We start from the raw sequence: 22,327 nt of genomic DNA, 5'->3' as shown, positions 1-22,327 counted from the left end.
TTGAAGGTATGGAGGTCTTAGTTCCGAAGATAGAAGTACTCCCACCTGGAGACACAGCAGTGGTTCCATCGAATTGCAAGTTAAGAATGCCTTCTGGCCTATTTGGACTCCTTAAACCTGTGGATTGACAGGAAAATAAGGGAGTTACCATTTTGAGTGGTATAATTGATTCTGATTACCAAGGAGACATTTGATTGGTATTGCATAAAGGAAGTAAAGAAGATTATGTATGGAGCCCTGGAGATTCCTGAGGTTTCCCATTAGTGTTTCCACATCTTGTGATGAAAATTAATGGTGAACTACCGCAATCCATAACAACTATTAATAGCCAGACTCCTGGAATTAAGCCCTGCGTCATCCCACCACGCAAAGAACCACACAAGCTGACATACTTGCTGAGGGCATAGGTAATACAATATGGGCAGAAGAAGGTAGTTTTAAATACCAGCTATAGCCATGCGACCAGCTACTGTAATTTCTATGGATATTCCTCTCTGTAGGTAGACATCAAATATTTTGGTTTAATTATAAAATATGAAATGTAAATAGGGTTAGTGCATTTTCAGGTGTATACCTATTAATTGTATCATGTTAGGTGCAAGTTTGATTTTATTTCTGCGTTTAAAGCTTATGTGCACTTTAAGGAGATGTGTACAAGTGCCAGGTTGACTGTGCTAGTCAGAGTTTATGACAACTTGGGTGGGACAGAATTCTCCCATGATATGATCCAATATAGTGTGGTCAACTTCACGAGGAGTTCTTTTTCAAAGCAGCCTAATAGTTGTGGTGTTTATATGATTGAGAGGTTTCATTCAGGGCATGACTGACTCTCAAAATAAATTGACTACTCATGGAAGCTAATTCACACCCCTGGCTGGATTTGAACTTTGTATCTGATATGTCAACTTCTTGCTATGCTACCAGCCCATCTCAGGAGCGATCAGTTCACTGCTGACCTTAGATTAATACAGATGATCTCAGATTCAATCATCTCAGCATCGACCAGCCTGTGGTTTGGGGCTTCATCTTCCTGTTTCCTGTTCATCAGCCCTGCAGTGATATGAGTCGAGAAGCCTCTTTCTTCAATCTGACCCAAGGGATAGACGGGACTGGACTTACACACTTCTACAAAGGTGTGTCATTTATTGATATACATATATTTATATATACGTACAAGTATCACTGATTTTGCTTATTTAGATAACCCAACCCAACCCAACAAAGCTTGCCTTCCACTGTTTTCTACTGTTCTGAATTGGGCAACCCCTTTGAAGGGGTCGATCAACTCCCAAAGGGGTTGAGACCCACAGGTTGAGAACCACTGTGTCTGGCAGTTCATTTTCATTTCAGTATTCTTCACAACACCATAATTAGAATCAATAAATTCTTATTCAATGTCCAATGTTCATATGCACATCAGGTGATCTAATACTGTCATTCCTAAAGGTCTAATACAATTATAAATAACATTTTGAGTATTTAACTCAATTCATAAAAGTATTATAATTATTCCTATCATGTAGATGTGGGAAGAGAGGTAAAGAGAGAAAAATTATTCACAAAAGACCATGCAGTTAACAGCAGAAAAGGTGAGATTTGAGCCAAGAACAATAATTGCATGCTGGAAACTTTGGACACTGTTTTAGTTTGCCTCCTCTACTTTGTAGTTCCAAAGTTTAGAACACTAGGTTATTTTAGTACTCACCATCCCCTTTTATCTACAATGTAGGGTCAAACTGCATTGTTATTTGTTAGTTGAATAACCTCAGGAAAAGGTTTGCATCTATTTTCTTTTCCTATATTAAAACTATCTGTCTAGCTATCTTTTTTCCCCTTTTTCTGCACATATTTCCTTCCCTACTTCTTTCTTTTTTCTACTTTAGATAAAACAAAATGTCCAGATCTCTGTGAAACTCAAAGTCATCTCAACTTGACAAAGCTAATTAATAGCAGAGTACAGGTAAAAATTAATAGATTCGACATTATCAGAGTTTTATAAGGGGCATTATAAAAAGTTTTGAATGAGGTAATATATTTCAACATTTGGGTGAAAAGCAGTCATTGAAACTGATTCTCAGATGAAAACTCTAGATTCTCAAAATAGAAATATTCAATATTCCTGTTGAGTAGATACAAAATTTTGCAATCTTTCACACTCAAATTCAGATGATTGAAAAACATATCTTATCAGAACAATTGTATAGCAGCATTCAGTTTATTGAAATAGATTCATTATCCTCACTATTATTGATTTTGAGCTATTCTAAAATATAATGAATTAGCATAAAATGAAAGGCTGATCAATATGGAATTCTGTTCCTAGAGAAGTGAAATAAGTTTGAATATACAGATAGTAATGTTAATTCAATGGATAAGTATTTTCGGTATGCTTACTATATGAGATACTGCATTGTAGTGCTTAAGAACGTAGACTATAGGGTTGTTGTGAGCTATTGAGTTACATGGTGGTGTTTATATGTCAGAGTAAATAATGGGAGTACAACATCCGGTCCTTCTATCCAAAGAGCCATGGGTCCTTTCAGCTGATATCCTTTTGTGGAATGGCTGTGTAGGTAACCATTGCACTTCCTGCAATCCTTGTATTTCAGATCACATAGTCGTATTTTAAATCTCAATTTTCTAATAATATCTGTTCTAATTTAGGCAATTTATATCATCTCAATGCAAAAGGCATAATAATAGACTATACCATGAAGGATTGTTGCTGTTATTATTATCAGAATGCATACAAAGCCCTGCATCTGGTAATATTTAAAAGTGCTTACTTTTACTTTGTTTAGGAGATGACATATGATGGTAAGTAAGTACCAATTATAGAGTTATGTCATCTGAGTTTAAGATCTGGATTTGTCATTGATTAGCAATAGAACTTTAACAAGTTATTGAAATGCTTTCTGCTTTAATTTTCCCACCTGTGAAGTGGGTATAGTGACAAACCCTCTTGGCTCTGCTGTTTTAATAAATTAGCACAGACAAAAGATCAAATCAGTATTTATTTTTAATATGTGCAAAGTTACAAGCAACTGTAATTTAACATGTATTATTAGGGTTTTTTTGCAGCAGATTATACTGATCCCCAAAATGAACAAATATGTCCTGAAAAAAGTAAAGCTGAATGCCCCTTAGAAGTGAGGAGGATTAGACTCAGTCTCATGTGCTTTGGACATATGAGGAGGAGGAACCAGTCCCTGGGGAAGACGTGCTTCGTTAAGTGGAAGGGTAGCAAAAAGGAGGAGCACCTTCAAATAAATTCGATTACACGGTTTAATTGAAGGTCAATAAGCAAATCAGAATAACAGAAAAGGCTGAGGTAGCCAAGGATTTCATTTTTCTTGAATCCACAGTCAGCATCCATAGAAACAGCCTTCAAGAACTCAGAGGATCAAATACATTGAGTATTTTTGCTGCCAAAGGTCCCTTTAACATTCTTAGAAGCAAAGAGGTCAGTGCTTACATGTTGGGCTGCCATCCGTGAGGATGGCAGTGAGTTTGGAGTTTGGGACTCAAGAACTTAGGTGCTCCTGCCTTATCTGCATAAACATAAAAAATCTGAACAATGGACAAAGAGGAAGAAAAAATATGCATTCCAATGATGGTGCTGGCAAAAATATCGCATACACAATCGATAGCTAGAGGAACCAACAACTCCAACTTGGAGAATGTAAAAGCAGAATGCTCTTTACAAGCAAAGATGCTAAGACTTTGTCTCATACTCAGATAGATTTCCAGGAAGGACACTTTGCTGGAAAAGCACAGAATGCTGACGAAAGTGAAGAGTCGTCAATAAAGGGGAAGAACCTTTAGGTCAGCAGTTCCCAACTTGTGGGTAGTGACTCCTTTGGGGGTCGAACGACCCTTTCACAGGGGTCGTCCAACCCTTTCACAGGGGTCGCCCAATTCATAACAGTAATAAAATTACAGTTATGAAGCAGCAACGAAAATAATTTTATGGTTGGGGAGATCACCACAACATGAGCAACTGTATGAAAGGGTGGAGGCATTAGGAAGGTTGAGAACCACTGCTTTAGGAGAAAGGGTGCCACAGTTGCTACAGCAAAGGGCTTACACATTAGAACCATGGCTAGGATGGTGCAGCACCAGACAGTGTTTCATTCTGTTGTACATAGTCACTATGTGTTGGACAACAAAAAAATATGGCAATAAAACACTTGTGTTTTTTATTTGCTTTGCCTCACATCTCTAAATCTTTTTAAAAATTCTATTAACAATTATAAAGCTTAAGTTTTAATCTTGGAGCTTTCTTTTCTAACTACTGCTTCCTTGCCATATTGAAATCAATTGCATTGACATGCAACATTACATAACATGAAACCTGATTATAAAGGGCGACCAATATATGCAATTTGGAGGAAATAAGACAAGGATTGGAATTAGGTTTGTTGATCTAGGGAAATTTATATCTATACAAGGAGAATAAAGGGAATTTTAAAGACAAAGTTTACAGAGTGATTTATACAAAATTTAGAAATGAGTGGAATATTCATAGCCAATTTTATTATCCTCTGTTGTTCTTTCCTAGTTCAACGATTAAATATTTGTTCTACTAATCAGTATTCTTATCACAAAATACTACACACTTGCATAAACCAGCTAAAATCTCTCATTTCTATTTGCTACAGTAGCTACTCTGGCAAATAAAATATACAGTGGATATTCTAGCAAATAAAATATACATCTGTAAATTTTGTATTCCTTTTAAATAGGGAAAGAAAAGAATCATGGTTGTGCAATGGTTAAAGCACTTGACTGCTCACATAGACGTTGGTGATTTGAACCTAACAACCCTTTTGAGAGTGAAAAGACTTGGGAATTGGCGTTCACGGCCCTGGAAGCCCTAGGAGGCATTTCACTATTTCATAGGAGCGTTTTGAGTTGGATTCAACTCAGTAGCACACAGCAATACCTTTAAGTTTCTATACACAACTCCGATGTATGTATGCAGAACTTTAAATTACAGATAGTTTTACACAACCAGCAATCTAAAATTTCTGGGAACACTGTGTCCAAAAGTATGCTACATACCACGAGAGTTATTGAAATATAACAGAGTGTATTTGTGCACACACATACAAACACACAAAACAGGAGAAAATAAGTGAAGATCAAATAAGAGCCAAAATGTGAAAGACTGCTTTCAAGGGGAATAGAATTCAGAGAATGAAGAGCTTATTGTGGTCTGAAACTCCATGGAAAGGGTCAGAAGTGAATTCTCCGGAATAAGCAAGAAATTGAAAGGCATGAGCCATACTGTGATTGAAAGGAATCTGGACAAAAGGACTGAAATAATTCCTTCACTTAGAAAGCCACAAGTTTGTAGTTCTGGAGGTTACTCATAAGATTAGACACTGGAAGATGACCCGAAAGAGCCCTGGAGAAATCACTGGGGATCAGTACAGGAAAAGAGAGATACATTTGGGAGGGAAAAAATGCCTTCCAAGTCAAAAGATGAATTCTCTATGTCGGTACAGAAAGTAAGAGTTGAAAAAAAGCAATCATTGGCATCTAACTGAGTTTTTGATTTTCAACATCCTAAATGTAAAAGAAGGCATTTTAAGTGAAATCCCATTTTAAAACAAAATAAATTGCATTAATAAATGCAAGGTAGTCACCCTGTGACACAAATTATTAGGCCTTTGATTCATGCCTGAAAGCTTGGCAGTTGGAACCTATTCAAAGGAGCCTAGGAAGACACATCTAATGATCTACTTCTGAGAAGTCTCAGCCTTGAAAACTCTCTGGAATAGTCCAACCTGCACACGTTAGTTTTAGTTGGCTCAAGAGAAATAAATAGTACAGCAAATGAATGCAAATAGAAGAAGCAAAAACACATCATTTATACAAATGTATACTTCATCTTTCAAGAATGATTATGATAATGATCCATGGTTAAATGAAAGCTATTTAGAAGCTGCATGTTTATTAGTGCACCTACAGTACTATGGTAAAACTATCTTTTATTTGTATAAACCCACAAATAAACCAACAGCTATTAAGCTATTGCAACTCATAGCAACTGTCTATTGGGTTCCAGCGGCTGTAAAACTGCACAGTGGCAAATAGCCTCATCATTTTCTGTTGCAGCTCATGGGTTTGAGCAGTCATCCTTGTAGGTAGTGCTCGAATGTTCACCTGACAAAGCCACAAGGGATCCTTTTCATCTGTACGTTGTTCTTATTATTGTTAGATGCCATCAACTGGTTGATGCAGTTGGTGGCAGGTCATAGTTACCCTACGCACACCAAACAAAATACTCCCAGGTCCCGTGGCAGCATCACAAGTTTTATTCTATTTGGGTCTATTGGTGCAGCCACATTGTTAATCCATCCATTAAGTCTTCCTTTCATTCGCTGACCTTCTACCTTACATGTATAATGTTTTATAACTCTCTATCAGGTTGTATACATTTGTATTGACAGCTAGTGATACGTTCATATTCAGTATTATTAATAGAAATTTTGTGAAGGAGGAAAGTATTCATAAAATATTGCTTATATTAAATTTTCAAAGATGAGAATGTTAATTTTGAGAAGGGAACATTTTTAGGTCACACTAACAAGACTTGGAAAAAGTGCAGATGTTTTAAATTTTAAGTGTGTGTTCTTTTATCAATATATCCTTTTTATTCATCATTTATTCGATAAGTTTACTTGTTTATATTAAGTGTAATATGAATAGCACATATACAGTTATATGTGTGCCTATGGGCATATTGTATATAAGTTAGATATTTTCAATTAAAACTTTGTCTTAACGTTATTTTTGTCAGTTTTATCCAATGGTTCAGTATTTTTAAAGTTATCTTTGGGATTGTGATAATTAGCTTTTCTTGATCTAATTTTTCTAAATCCAAAGTGTTCCAAAAGATGTTATGATTGATAGAGCGCAGTAGAGTGTAGGACATCAGAGTGCGGAATGAATCTGAATTGAGTTTTGGACAGTCTTGGACAATGGGACAGGGGTCTCAGTACACATAAAAATCAACATTTTCTCCATGATAAGGTGAAATTTGCAAAGGGCATTAATGTAGGACCTCTGAACCAAAAGGAAGAAGCAGAAAATAAATAAAAGGAGAAGTAAAATAAGGAGGGGTCCACAATTTGATTGGATTGATAAATTAAGCAGTTTTTAAAGGAGTTTTCATAGTTGTCATTAGTAAAGATTTTTTTTTAATCATTTTTAAGTTCAAATCATAGTTGCAAGCTGTCCCATATTGATTAAGAAATGAAGAAAATTGAGTCGTCAAATATTGCTTGTTGTTATTCTAATGCTTCTTTTACATAAGCCATCGTGTTTATATTCAAAACATTTTCAATATGGCAAACTTCAGATTAGGTTAACTAAAACAGGCTTATTTGTGGCATAACATTAGAGTGATACAACAGGAAGGAGGCCGGCAGGTCACCTAAGACACACTTGTAGATTAAGAAGGCTTTCTGCAAACCATGGTGATTGTTAAATCTTTAAAATATCTATCTTATCCAATTTGAGATATAAACTTTTTCCAACTTCATGCAGAAAAGTAATGGTGTTTCTCAGTGATTAATAGTAACTCATATAGTTATCTTTTTAAAAACAACTTTAATGTTATCCAGCAATGAATACATTGATCTAATATGTATAAAGAGATACACATATACTCTCATAAAACATTCTAGATAGTAAAGATGTTTTTCAAAAACTATTCAATCTCTCTAGACATTTCCTAATGCACCTTTTTTAGTTTGGGAAGATGAGCTCAGGTTGGAAATTTCACTGCCATCTAGTCAATTCTGACTCACAATGACAATTTAGGGTAGGGGATAACTGCCCCTGCGAATTTCTGATACTTTTACTTTTTACAGGAGTTGAACATTTCATCTTTCTGCTATAGAATGGCTAATGGTTTGGAACTACTGACCTTGCAGTTAGCAGCACAAAGCATAATTCACTATGCTACCAGAGCTCCTAGACTCAGGTTGGAAAGTACTCTTAAATACAACTAAAGAAGAGCTGTCTTCTTAAAGTAGTGCCAACCATAACGAATGGAGGGAGTAAAACCTTTCGGACCTTCATTTGGTGAGGAGTATGATGCAAAGTGAGAGGAAACAGCTGAACACATCTATTACTCATCAGAACTTTGAGTGTAGAATGTATGGATCTAGGGAAATTGGAAATCCTCAAGTGAAAAGAACACATAAGGATTGATATCTAACATCATTTGAAAATGTTTAAATGATGAAGTATACATATTGTAGAAGGCCATAGAATATGTACTATGAGTTATTCACTTTTACATTTATGTTCTTCTTAAGATATGTATTATTTAAATCATTTTTTCTTACTAATTAAGATAATCATAAATCTCATGCTTGGTTTTTATTATATTTTGTATATATTTACCTTCCCATGATTTCCAAGATGGAGTTAACAATTGTGTACTATACAAAGAGAATCGAATATTATTTTCTCCTCTATACATTTCCTTAGTTCAGAATATCCTTGTTCTTTGATAATCTTGGCCTCAAATATACCCCCCAAAACTGATTATGACAACTATTGTAGAAATTGGTAAAACTTGAGTTTGATAATCTTATTTGTATATGACTGCATTGGTTACTCATATTTCTTAACTCCTAACTAACTAAAAACTAAAGTTTTTACACTAAAAGAACTCACACTTGAAGGTTACTAGAGAAGAGAAGGAAGACAAGACAAAGTCACTGGACAGAGGGGATACAGATGTTGTAGGTCAAGCGGGAAACATTATCCAAGAATTGGGAGCTAGCAGAAAAAAACGGGACAAACAAAGGTAAGTCTGATGAGTTGTTGAGTCTGAAACTGTTGATCTGCTCTGTAAACCTTATCTTTCACAATAAAAAGTTAAAAAATAGGCAAGCAGCAAGATGGCAACCAGGTAGACAGCTCAGGCTGGGAGCTCTGTGGTGATTGGTGAGTGGGGAGAGTTGGGGACCAAGTAGGGGTTCTGAGGCTGTCCTTTAACTAATCCCAACAGCTCAGAGTGCTTCCCTGAACCAGGAGATGACTTCCACCCCCATCGTTTGCACCCATTCCAGAATCCAGGGAACTGAGCCTACTACAGGAACTAATCTGGCCTGCATCGCCTGTGCAGTGTATCCCCCTTTGTGGCTACCACCTAGGCCACTGTGCCCTGGTCCCAGTGCCCCGAGCTTGCCATCTGCTTGGCCAAGTCTCTCACAGCCTAGGTTTGACACCCCAAACAACACTGGGCCCTCCTTCTGTCCAGTGAAGGATCCCTCCTCCAAGATCGGCACTCTCCTCTCTACCATTTCCTTGTCCTGCCAAGCGCTCCCCGGCCCTCTGCTCTGAGTGGTGGAGCTCCACGCTAACCTGACACACATCTAGGGCTTCTTTCCCACCTGCCCACCTGTCTGCAGTGCCTCTAGCCTGGAAGAGATCACCCCACCCCCACCAGGGCTAACATCCTGGTTGCATCACCCACCATGCCTTCGCTCCCTATCAGACAAAGATAGATCACTGGGAAAGAAGTTCAGCAAGGAGGCTACCGGGCTACACTACAATTAGTCAACTTGACCTGATAGACATTTCTAGAGATTTCCATCCAAATTTCCCCCCAAAATCACATTCTTTTCGAGCCACTCAATAAAGCTGTAGATCAACTAAAAAACGACCAGAAAAACAAGGGTAAACAATTGGAAGATGAAGAACAATTCTTCTGCAACATGAATGGATACTGGTCCAGACTAGAAAAGAGCTTGAGAAGTTTACAGAAAATAATGAGAATGAAAATATTACATATAAAAACCTATGGGATACTTCAAAAGCAGTTATCAGAGGTAGCTTGATAGCAATAAGTGCATATAAAGAAAAGGAAGAGAGATATATGACTGATACACTAACAGAAAACGCCCAGCAACTAGAACAGAGTCAACAGAGCAACCCATCCAACAGCAAAATAAAATAAATAATCAAGGCAGAGTTAAAAAAATGGGAAGACAAGAGAACAATGAAAAAAATCTCTACAGCAAAAAGCTGGTTCTTTGAAAGGAACAATAGAATTGACAGACCGCTGGCAAACCTAACCAAGAAAAGGAAGGAGCAAACTCAATAGCCAGGATAAGGGATGAAACAGGGGCAATCACAACAGACCCCAATGAGATTAAAAGGATAATCAATAAGTTCTATGAAAGTCTGTATTCTAATGAATTCAGCAATGTGAAAAACATGAGCAAATACTTGGAAAAACAATCCCTCCCTAGATTATACGAGAGAGGTCAAGAACCTCTGCATAGGCCAAGACCCATAGCAAAAGAAGAAATAGACATGGTTATTAAGAAACTACCAACAACAAAAGCTTCTAGACCAGATGGCTTCACAAGAGTATACTGTCAAGCATTCAGGGAAGAGCTGACACCGATATTCCACTAATTATTCCAGAGTATAAAAAAAGGATGGCATACCCCCAAACTCATTCTACCAAGTCAGTATAACTTTGACACCCAAATAGGGCAAGGATCCCACTGGAGTAGAGAACTACAGACTGATATCTCTAATGAACATGGATGTAAAAATCCTTAACAAAATATTGGTCAATAAAATACAGAAGTATATAAAACGTATCATCCACAATAATCAGGTGGGATTCATCCCAGGGATGCAGGAATGGTTTAACATCCCCAAATCTATAAATATTATATACCACATTGAGAAGAAAGGGTATAAGAATCAGAGGAGATGAGCCAGTCAGGGTGCGATGTGACAACGATGAAAAATACAACTTTCCTCTAGTTCCTAAATGTTTCCTCCCAGCTCCCACTACCATGACTCGAATTCGACCTTGCAAGTCTGGCTAGACTAGAGGATGTACACTGGTACAGATAGGAACTGGAAATACAGGGAATCCAGGGCAGATGAGCCCTGCAGGACCAGTGGTGTGAGTGGCGAAACAGGGAGGGTAGAAGGAGAGTGGGTAGGAAAGAGGGAACCGATTACAAGGAACTATATGTGACCTCCTCCCTGGGGGACAGACAATAGAAAAGTGGGTGAAGGGAGACGTCAGACAGTGCAAGATATGACGAAATACCAATTTATAAACTATCAAGGGCTCATGAGGGAGGGGGAAGGGCGGAGGGAGGGGAAAAATGAGGACCTAATGCCAGGAATTTAAGTGGAGAGGAAATGTTTTGAGACTGATGAGGGCAATGAATGTACAAATGCGCTTTACACAATTGATGTGTGTATGGATTGTGATAAGAGTTGTATGAGTCCCTAATAAAATGATTAATTAAAAAAAAAGAAAAAAAAAGAATCACATGATAATACCAATAGATGCAGAAAAAGCATTTGATAACATCCAACATCCATTCCTAATTAAGACACTCAAGAAGATAGGAATGGAGAGAAAATTCCTCAAGTTAATACAAACTATCTACAAAAAGCCAACATCATAGTGAATGGGGAAAAGATGAAAACAATCCCACTAAGAAAGGGTACCAAATAAGGATGCCCATTCTTCACACTTCTATTCAACATTGCAATGGATGTGCTAGCTAACAACATAAGACAGCAGAAGAATACTAAAGGTATCCAACTGGGAGAGGAAGGGATGAAACTATCGCTATTTGCAGACAACAGGATTCTATACATTGAAAATCCCCAAAACTCCGCAACAGGAGTACTGGCAGCGATAGAGGCATAAGAAAGAGTGGCAGGATACAAGATCAACAAACACAAGTCTATTGGTTTGTGATATACATCAGACAAGACCAAGGAGGAGATCAAGAAGGCAGTACCCTTCACGGTAGCCAAGAACAAATTGAAATATCTAGGGATATAGTTAATAACAACAACAACAAAACTGAAAATACTTATACAAGGAAAACTACAAGGCCCTAATACAGGAAACCAAAAGTGACCTCCACAAATGGAGTAATATTCCATGCTCATGGATTGGAAGACTCAATATAGTAAAGATGTCTATCTTACCCAACCTAATTCAAATGCCAACAACTTTCTTCAAATAATTGGAAAAGATGATCACCAATTTCATATGGAGAAGAAAGAATCCCAGAATTAGCAGAGAGCTCCTCAAGAAGAAGGACAAAGTTAGAGGACTTGCTTTACTTGGATTTCAAACCTACTGCATAGCCAGTGTGGCCAAATCAACCTGGTACTGGAATAATGACAGATACTCAGATCAATGGAAAAGAACGAAAATCCAGAAATAAAACCATTAGCATATAGACAACTAATCTTCAACAAAGGCCAAAAAGCATCAAGTGGGAGGTAGATGTCCTCTTTAACAAGTGGGGCTGGAAGCCATGGATATCCACCTGTAGAAAAATGAAACAAGATATGCACCTCACTCAATGCACAAGAACAAATTCAAGGTGGATTACAGACCTGGAAGTATAACCCCAAACTATCAGGACCATCAAGAAGGAATCGGGAGAAATCTAAGACCCTTGGCTGAGGGAATGCATAAGCAAACTGCAATAGGGAAGGGTACACACACAGGTGAACCTGAAATTGACCAGTGGGATATACTAAGGATAAAACACCTGTGTGTGTTGAAAGACTTCACCAAGACGGTAGCAAGAGAACCCACAGAGTGGAAGACGGTTTTAAGCAATGACACAACAGACAAAAAGCTAAAATCTACAATATCCCCCTAGCCTACAAAAAGAGGAAAACAATTAACCCCCAGAGGAAGTGGGCAAAAGATCTAAACAGAAGTTTCACAAGGGAGGAGATCCGAATGACCAGTACACATATGAGAAAATGCTCTGAATAATTAGCCACCAGAGAAATTCAAATTAAAACAACCGTGAGATATCATCTAGCACCCTTGAGGATAACCCAAATCAGAAAATCGGAGAGCAACAAATGTTGGAGGGGATTTAGCGAGACAGGAACTCTCTCCTCCACTGTTGGTGATGGTGTACATACAGCCTCTGTGAAAAGTGATATGGCGATATTTAAAGCAAATGGAAATTGAACTACCTTATGACCCAGCTATACCTCTGCTGGGCATACACCCAGAAGAGGTAAGAAATAAGCCACGACCAGTCTTCTGTGCTCCAATGTTAATGCCTGTGGAATTCATGATCGCAAGGAATTGGAAACAACCTAAATTTCCATGGACAAGTGGATTCGTAAACTCTGGCACATACACACAATGGAATACTACGATGATCACATAAAACACATCATTTCATGGGAAGAGTTGGAAGAAATGATGCTAAGCAAAGTTAGCCAGTCACAAAAGACCAGTACAACAAACATGAGTCCCCTGAGGTAAGAATAATCAGCACAGTTGGTATAGAAGAAAAGCACTATCTCACATTATATGGGTTTAGATACAAGCAGTCAGGTAGAGGTGGGACCAAACTCAAGGAGGTACATGTTTTTCCAACACAAAGAAGGGGATAGGGGGGAGGGGTGGGGGAAGAGATGATGGCATAGGGGAGGAGGGCACTAGCCCACCCGGGGGAGAGTATTGTTTATGTCTCCATAGAATTGGGAGTGTGCATGCAGACCCTACCAAGGCACACCAAACCTTGAGGGTGACATAATCACATGGAAAAATGCATGAAAAGATTGGGCTACAGGGTCAGCCCCAACCAGAGCCAAACTGACCCCTTCCCTAGAAGTATGCGTCACAGAGAATAACATCAAACCTACAGATTGGGGAAAGGGGTTGGCATGCCATGCCCCCATGGAAACAAACCAAGAAAGAAAAAGAGGAAGGGCAAGTCTAGACCCCATATCGGCATACCAAGCCTGTACAGAACTGCTAAGGCACAGAGAGGACAGGAGGGCCGACTACAGCTCAAGACATGATGTCCCTCACTGGAGCACACCTCAACAGAGGATAATACTGGGGACAAACTGTGGGGAGTTAGTCCAGTCTGGAAACCTCCACAGTGGGGCAAGCCAGGAAGAGAGCATGGCAAATCAGCAATGGGAGCAAGCAAAGCCACCAAGCCCCTGAAGAGTCCCCCAAATAGACTTCAGCCTAGGACGGGAAGCTCTTGGAATTCTCACAGGACCAGTGGGAGGGCAGTCATATAGCTCAGCAGACTAATCTGGAACTATGGATGGTTTGTTTGTTTGTTTTCCCCATCTTTTGTTTTGCTGCTGACTTTAGGTATGTCCTGCACTGATTTGGCTTTGTTTATGGATTCAGACTTCACAAGGTTCCAACGAGAATGAAGATTCTTCACATCAAAGAATAGGATTGTCTCCTCAGAGCACTGGGTTGATGTAAGTGGGCAGTATAGAAATTGGGTACTCAATTTCGATAAACTTTCGTAGGTGGGGGAATATATTCATAGGATCAAAGTGTAGGTACTACTTAACTGCAATTGTTTGGCATCGATCGAATATTGTTGCATTTTCACTTATACATTATTGTGTTTAAATGAGGCTTTGGCACATATTGAATTTTATGCATTTTAGTTTTATAGTGCTAAGTACAGATATGATATTATTATTTTGTTTATAAATTATATATGGCTAAAGAGTTGTGTAAAAGTGTCAAGTTGACAAGGGGTGGTCTGTGGCAGTTATATAATCTACTGTCAACTTTAGGAAAGGGTGGTATCTAGCCTATCAATCAGGTCGCAGCTTGATGACCTCATTTGGAAGTGTAACAGAGATAAATAGCTCACTGGAGGCCAGGCACACTCATTCTCTGCTTTGTCTTCCTGCTGACAAGACATGGAACGAAACTGATAGAACCCGAATCCTGGAGCTGGAGGAGCCATGTGGAGACCCACGCCAGCACAGTGATACTCTTCTCGTAGTTACATAATCTGGTGTCAATTTGAAAGGATTAAGAGGGAAAGGGTGGAGTGTAGTCTGTCAATTGCGTTATAGCCAATGAGGCCTCTGTGTAGACATGGTCTTCCCCTGAGAATTCTGACAATTCCTTTATTTTCTTCCTTGGAGATGGGAGACACCTCTCTCTGTTCACTCCCTGGAAGACAACACACATGGGACTACACTAGTGCCCTTAGCTGGAGAAGTCATGTGGAGACACCTGCCAGCACTGAGATGCTTACACTGCCACTGGATCCAAAGACTTTCTACTGACTGGCCTGTGACCATCCTGTATTCAGTGTCACTGAATATCAGACTTTGGGGCTTGGACTGAACTGGGTTGGGATACTTTCTTGATGTACAATTAACTTTGATATAAAACTCTCTCTTATACACATATCAGTCTCCCTGGGTTTGTTTCTTTAGTCTACCTGGACTAACACATTATGCTTCTGCTGCCACTTAATTCACAAGACTTTACACCCACTGGTCTGTGATTTTCCTGCATTCAGCATCATTGCATGTGTTGCGTGAGTTTGAAGAGGAAAGTATAGACTGGTATCAGACATATGGACTAATATCGGATTTATGGACTTGATCTGGACTGGGCTGGGATGTTTTCTTAATATACAATTACTCTTTGTATAAAGATCTTATATGCATATGAGTGTCTATGAATTTATTTCTCTAGTTAATCTGGACCAACACAAGAGGATAAATCTAGAAAAACAAGTAAAAGAAACAAACTTAAAACTGCATAGCCATAAAGAAATAACAATTGGGGATCACTTCTTCATGAAGGTCGCCTCATTGTTGTGGGTAGTGTGGCTTCAGGTAGGTGAAAACATAATATCTTAAATCTGTACACTTTACTAAGTAATATATTCAAGTCCAGTACAGTCACACTTAAACCTTAAGATTTTGCATCACTTAAAGGGTTTCATGACTATACCTGTAATCAAGGATAATGAATTATTTTACTTATTGACAATTGTCACAAAAATGTTGTAATAGATTTGTTTTAAGATATGTATGTATGGTCAATGACTTTGGGTAAGAAGGATGCATTTTCTCCAAATAAAGAGGAATCATTCTGTGATTGTGTATCGTAATAGTTTATTATGTTAAATTGGAGTTTTAAAAAAAACATAGCTAAGCAGCAGTTGACAAATAAGTAGTTCTTCGTTTGGACACTATTGAAGGCTGTACAGTGATATTTTCTGTGTTCAAACAAGATTATATAATTATCTTGTTTTCCTCTCAACTCACCATGTTCAAAAGTGCCTTTGTATTGATGCTCTTTGAAGTGGCTTATGTTTAATAGAAGAACCTCACAGTTTGGGTTTTCACTGGGTGTTAATGGAACCAGCTCCAAGCTAACAGATGTCCCACACTGTACTTTTAAAAAATCTTTGTGATTGTCAAATGGATCTGCAGTATATTAAAGTAATACATGCACATAGCTCAAAAACTCAAATTATCTACAAGATTGTTAATGAAAATAAAAATTTCCTATTCCTGTCCCTCATATCCTGCATTTCTTGTGACATAAGGAACACTATCAAAGGTATTTGTTGTTTAATTCAAGGCCACGTGTACATATATGAAAAGCCCTACATCTCCAGAGAGCCTCTTCTCTCCTTCTTCAAATGAAGTCTTACTATAATTTTGCATTTTTCCAATGGGCAAGTTAGAGTGGTAAATGACATGACTCCCCTCATTTAGTCTGTGCAGCTGCTCTAAATGCTGGATGTCCATTTGTCATCTAAGGATCTTCTTCATTATGAGATGAGAGACACTTCACTTCTTTTATATATTTCTAATACTATGTTCTGGATTTTGTGACTTAGTTTTTCTTGCTTTAAACCTTCACATTTATTGATCATATGTACAAAAGTTCCTTGAAAAAACATGAGTAATACAATTTTGAGTGCCTCAATATTAAATGAAATTCTATGATTGTATTTAGTCTAGGTAGGATTCGATATTACAAATTATTTCCTACAGAATTAGGAAGGTCCTTATCCATAATATTCCATTTTAATTTTTTATGTTTCTGATCCTATATTGATATAAATGGCTGATCCTTTCACTTTCCACTTAATATCTGAACCTTAGAAATAATGTGCTCTAGGTAGGTCAATTTAATGAGAGAGTGTTAGCCACTTGGTAGGCCTTTCGATCTGGAAACTAATATCCTTGAATTATGTAACATTTTGAAAGATAATTTATTTGATATGTTTTTTCTCACTTTGTATGGATTTTGCTCCATGATGTCTATTTTCAGCATTTGGACTTAAGGAATATCTCTTTCACTTTACCAATTTTAATGTCTTATGCTTCATCTCTTTTCTATCTACTTTCTAGAAATTGATGTGAATTTATATTATAACCAGATAGTATATTTTTAAAATATTTCATGATATTTATATATTTGGGATGCCTTTATATCTTTTAATTCATTTTAAGACATTTTCTTCTTCTGTAGAATCGCTGAGTTAGAATTGATTTGATGGTAGTGAATTTGGTTTTTGTTTTTCATAAATGTAATATACCTTCATATGTCTTTACAGTTCCAATTATAAAACTTTGAAATTCGTGTTTCCTGCTCAATTTATTCTAACTTTTCCTTTCTACTTTCAAGATAGTTTCTAGAAACTCTAGAATTCTGAGGGTCCATTTAAATTTAAAAGTGAACTAAAAATAAATAGAGCAGTTGTAGGTTTTGTTACAAAATAGACTGATTTAGCGAGACTGGTGGTGTGATGGTTTACAAGTTGGGCTGCTAATCACAAAATAGACTGATTTAATTTATGGTCTCCATAACCAAAATGATTTGTAAGAGGTGCATATTCAGATACTGTGAGAGGTAAAGAGTCATCAAAAGCAACTCATAGAAGAGATAAATGAATGATAATTTAAAACCATTTTTTAAAGGGAAAAGAAAGATATTTGTTTGAACTGGTAGTCATATAAATAAAAAAATAAAACCACAAGTGTAACTTTCAGAACAACTTATGGTAAATATAAACAAAATAATCTGCTCAACTATAGAGCATGACTAAATATAATGCAATGTATTCATGTCTATGTCTATACAAATTGTAGCTTTTTAAAAAATGAGAGCTCCATATACGATAAAAAAGAAAATCATTTCTAAGACAATCTTGACTTTAATTTGCATAATAAGACCTATGATCAATTTCCATTATATAGCGTATCTCAAAAGGATATAATCTTTTAGGATATTAATGCATAAATAAAAAAGTTTATAAGAATAAACACATAGTAAAACTGCAATGTCTTTGAAAACAAGTAGAGTTACTAGGAAATTTAGCAAATGAAAAAAGAAATACTAGGTAAGTATTCATATACAGGGACACATTGTTCAGTGATGTATAATATTCACAAAGTTTTTCCTTAAGTCATGGTATTGGAACCCAAAGGTTGCAGTTCAAACTCACCAATCTCTCCAGAGGAAGTCTGATTCCAGATAGATTACAGCTTTGAAATTCTGTTGGACAGTTCTGCTATGTCCTATAGTCTCTGAATGGCAGAATTTACTCAATGGCAATGGGTTCTTAAAGGCTTGGAATTAAACAAGCAGCCATCTATCAGGGAAGTAACAAACCCACATGGAAGAATCACACCAACCCGTGTGATCCTGAGGTGTAGAAGGGATCAGGTATCAGGTTTCAGAAGACCAAAACCAAACAATCAAATTGATGCAAATGAGGGGGATCAGAGTGGAGACCCAAACCCCATCTGTAGACAATTGGACATCCTCTCACAGAAGGGTCACTGGAAGAGATGAGCCAACCAGGGTGCAGTACATCACTGATGAACATATAACATTCCTCTAGTTCTTTAATGCTTCCTCCCCTTCACCCACTATCATGACTCCAGTTCTACCTTACAATTTTGGCTAGATCGGAGCATGTACACTGGTATAAATAAGAGCTCTTGACACATAGAATCCAGGATAGATAAACCCCTCAGGAAAAATAATGGGAGTAGCAATACCATGAGGGTAGGGGGGTGGGGGTGGGGGGAGAAGGGGGCGAAAGGAGGAGCCAATCACAATAATCAACATATAACAGCCCCCGCCCTCCCAGGGGGATGAACAACAGAAACATGGGTGAAGGAAGAGAGCAAAAGGTGTAAAATATAAAAATAATAATAATTTATAATTTATCAAGGGCTCATGAGGATGGGAGAATGGGGGAAGGTGGGAGGGGAAGAAAGAGATACCAAGGGCTCAAGTAAAAAGAAAATGTTTTAAAAATGATGGCAGCATATTTACAAATGTGCTTGATACAATTGATGTATGGATTGTTATAAGAGCTGTAAGAGCCCCTCATAAAATGATTTATAAAGAAAAAGAAAAGAATAATCTTCCTTGTTACCATTATGCTTACTATACATTTTTAACCCACAAAATGTAAGTTTTATTCTTCTACATTAATCATTTTACAGATTTGTTCTTTCTGCTTTTGCTTTTTGAATTTTCTATACAATATGCACATATCAGCAAATCAATCAAAACGCACTCAAACAAATACCTATGCGTCCTGAAGAAAACTAACAGAGAATATAATATTTTCTGAAATTTAAAACTTAAAGCACTTTTTTAACTTTACATTTCTAAGGGATCATTCCTACTTTATCTTTCACTTTGAAAACAAAGAGAGGATGAGCCAGCCGTGTTCATTGTCAGTGCTCATCATTTCAGGGCCTTGTCTGATCTGCAAGGAGAAAATAGCAGAAAAACTGCCTTGGAAAAGTAATCCATGAATCAGACCTCATATAAAACATTGATCTTGTAACAGCAATAGAAATAAATGCATACCATGCTTTAGGGTACTCATGAATATTATTCATACAAAAATCATTTACTGTATCAATATCATTCCCTTGCTCACATTCTTTTCAAAAAAGAAAGAAAAGCAAGATTATATTTTTTTGTTTACTATTCAAAGGAAAAGGAGCCTTTATAACACAATGGTTAAAGCCTTGTTTGTCTGCTAATCAAAATAAGGGGGATTTTGTCCTCCCAGCAGCTGGGGAGAATGGAGGAATTAGCCAACTTTCTGAAAAAATTATCACCCAGGGAATCCATGGGATAGTATACACTTACTAGGGTTGCTATGAATCAGAAATAACTAAACAGCACTTAACAAAACAAGGATCAGATATGACTTTTGCTTATAAGTCACTCCAAAATCTTATGGGGAGTCAGAATTAATTTCCCCCCCATTATAAAACCGTAGGTGGAAAATTATACCTGGTATTACCAAGAAGAGCTGGCATTTAAACTTTTAAAAATTCTCTTTTCATTTTCAAGAGTGTCAGTTTGTTTTCTGTGAAACAGCCCTCTTCTTCCTTAAGAAAACAATGAACAAACTCACTGCCATGAAGTCAATTCTGACTCGTAGTGACCTCGTGGGACAGAATATAAACTCCCCTGTGGGCTTCCAATATTAATCTTCCAATATTAATCTTTGTGAAATTAATTTTTATGAAAATTAATCTTTGTGAAAGTAGAAAGTTTCTTCTTTCTCCTGGTGAGTGATTTTTTTTAAAAAATCATTGTATTAGGGGCTCATACAACTCTTATCACAATCCATATATACATCAATTGTGTAAAGCACATTTGTGCGTCACTCTCAAAAAATTTGCTCTCCACTTAAGCCCCTGGCATCAGGTCCTCATTTTTCCCCTCCCTCCCTGCTTCCCCCTCCCTCATGAGCCCCTGATAATTTATAAATTATTATTTTGTCATATCTTACCCTGCCTGACGTCTCTCTTCACCCACTTTTCTGTTGTCCGTCCCCCAGGGAGGAGGTCGCATGTAGATCCTTGTAATCCATTCCCTCTTTCCAACCCACTCTCCCTCTACCCTCCCAGTATCGCCACTCACATCACTGGTCCTGAAGGGATCATATGCCCTGGTGGGTGATTTTAGACAAGTTTTTCAACCTCTTTAAACATCCATTTCTTCATCTTTAATAATGGCTTCTAGCAGAGTCTGTTAGTTTGTGGGAGAAGGCTCTAGTAATCAACTGATTCGCTTCCATAACGAGTCCAACCAATCACCCAACACACTGTGCCATTCAATTGATTCTAACTCATAGCACTCTTATATGGTGTATCCAAATATATAAACCCTTATTGGAGTAGACAGTATCATCTTTCTCCAAAAGAGCAGCTGGTCCTTTTGAACTGTTGACATAGGGGTTAGTAGTCCAATGTTTACCCCACAGTGCCACCCAAGCTCATACCCATAAAGATTACATCAAACAATACCACGAGAGTCAGTTCTACCCTCTAACTTGGGGTTGTTAAGAATTGGAATGGACTTCATGGTCCCCAAAAACAACAACAAAAATGTACCATGTCTGATCATCTAAACGTTACATAGACAGTTATATGTCTCTCTGTATTTTTCACCATTACAAAAATTAGTTCTTGTTAGAGATGAACAAAATTTCATCTTCAATATTAGACGGAGTTGTCCTGAAAAGAAGATGATTTGTAAGAGCTAATTAACACTTTACTCAAGCGGAGCAGACAATTTAAGATAATTTAAAATATTCTAAATTTAGGGGAAATTTTATGTAGCAATATAGAGCTAGAAAGCAACATATCTATTAGTTAATGATAAGAAGTGCTGAGGCGAATTCTTTTCAATATATAATATTGTTTTAAGTAGATAATTTAGGCAATTTGTAAATTGTTATATGTAAACAAGCAGTTTTGAGACTAAAATGTGTTGACATAAATTAATAACTCATCAGTACCTAAAATTTAGTCTGTAAAACACAGTATTTAGATTTTTTGTGATTGCTTTCATAATTCAGAAGTTTCCTTCCCCTTCATAGAAGTATTTGCAAGTGTGTTTATATAAATGTAGTTTTATATTTTTAAGCAATTCATTTAATTAACCTCTGAAGTTATATTTTTAAAAATGTGGGTTCTACATGTGACTTTCTCCAATCAGCTTGAAATATGGTTATAACATACGCTTGGAGCAAGGCTTTGAACTGGTTCACAAGTTTCATCTACTTCTATTCTAAGCAAGGGCACTGTAGTATGGCGTAGCAACCGAATCTGTTGCCCACTATATTTTTACCCTCGTAGGTAACAAAATGAAGCCCTGGTGGTGAAGTGGTTACTGGTTGGGCAGCGATCTGCAAGGTCAGCAGTTCAAAACCATCTTTCTCCATAGGAGAAATATGGGGCTTTCTCCTCCCTTTAATAGTTACAGTATCTGAAATTCACGGAGGTGGTTCTATCCTGTCATACAGGGTCACCATAGCTGGTATGATCTCAATGGCAGTGAGTTTGTTTTTCATGTTTAGTAGCAGGAAACTATGTCTCACTCACAGATGGCAACCAGACACTTAACTTTGAATGTGTGTTGTTCTCCAGAGTCCTGTCATTTATTTAACAACCTGCAGAAGACCTTCTAAATGAAGCCCTG

This window comes from Echinops telfairi, unplaced genomic scaffold, assembly GCF_000313985.2.
Source record: "Echinops telfairi isolate 266 unplaced genomic scaffold, ASM31398v2 ScPeMD7_7400;HRSCAF=8409, whole genome shotgun sequence".
NCBI lineage: Eukaryota > Metazoa > Chordata > Mammalia > Afrosoricida > Tenrecidae > Echinops > Echinops telfairi.
The sequence above is the reverse complement of the archived record's forward strand: the minus strand, read 5'-3'. Positions refer to the sequence as shown.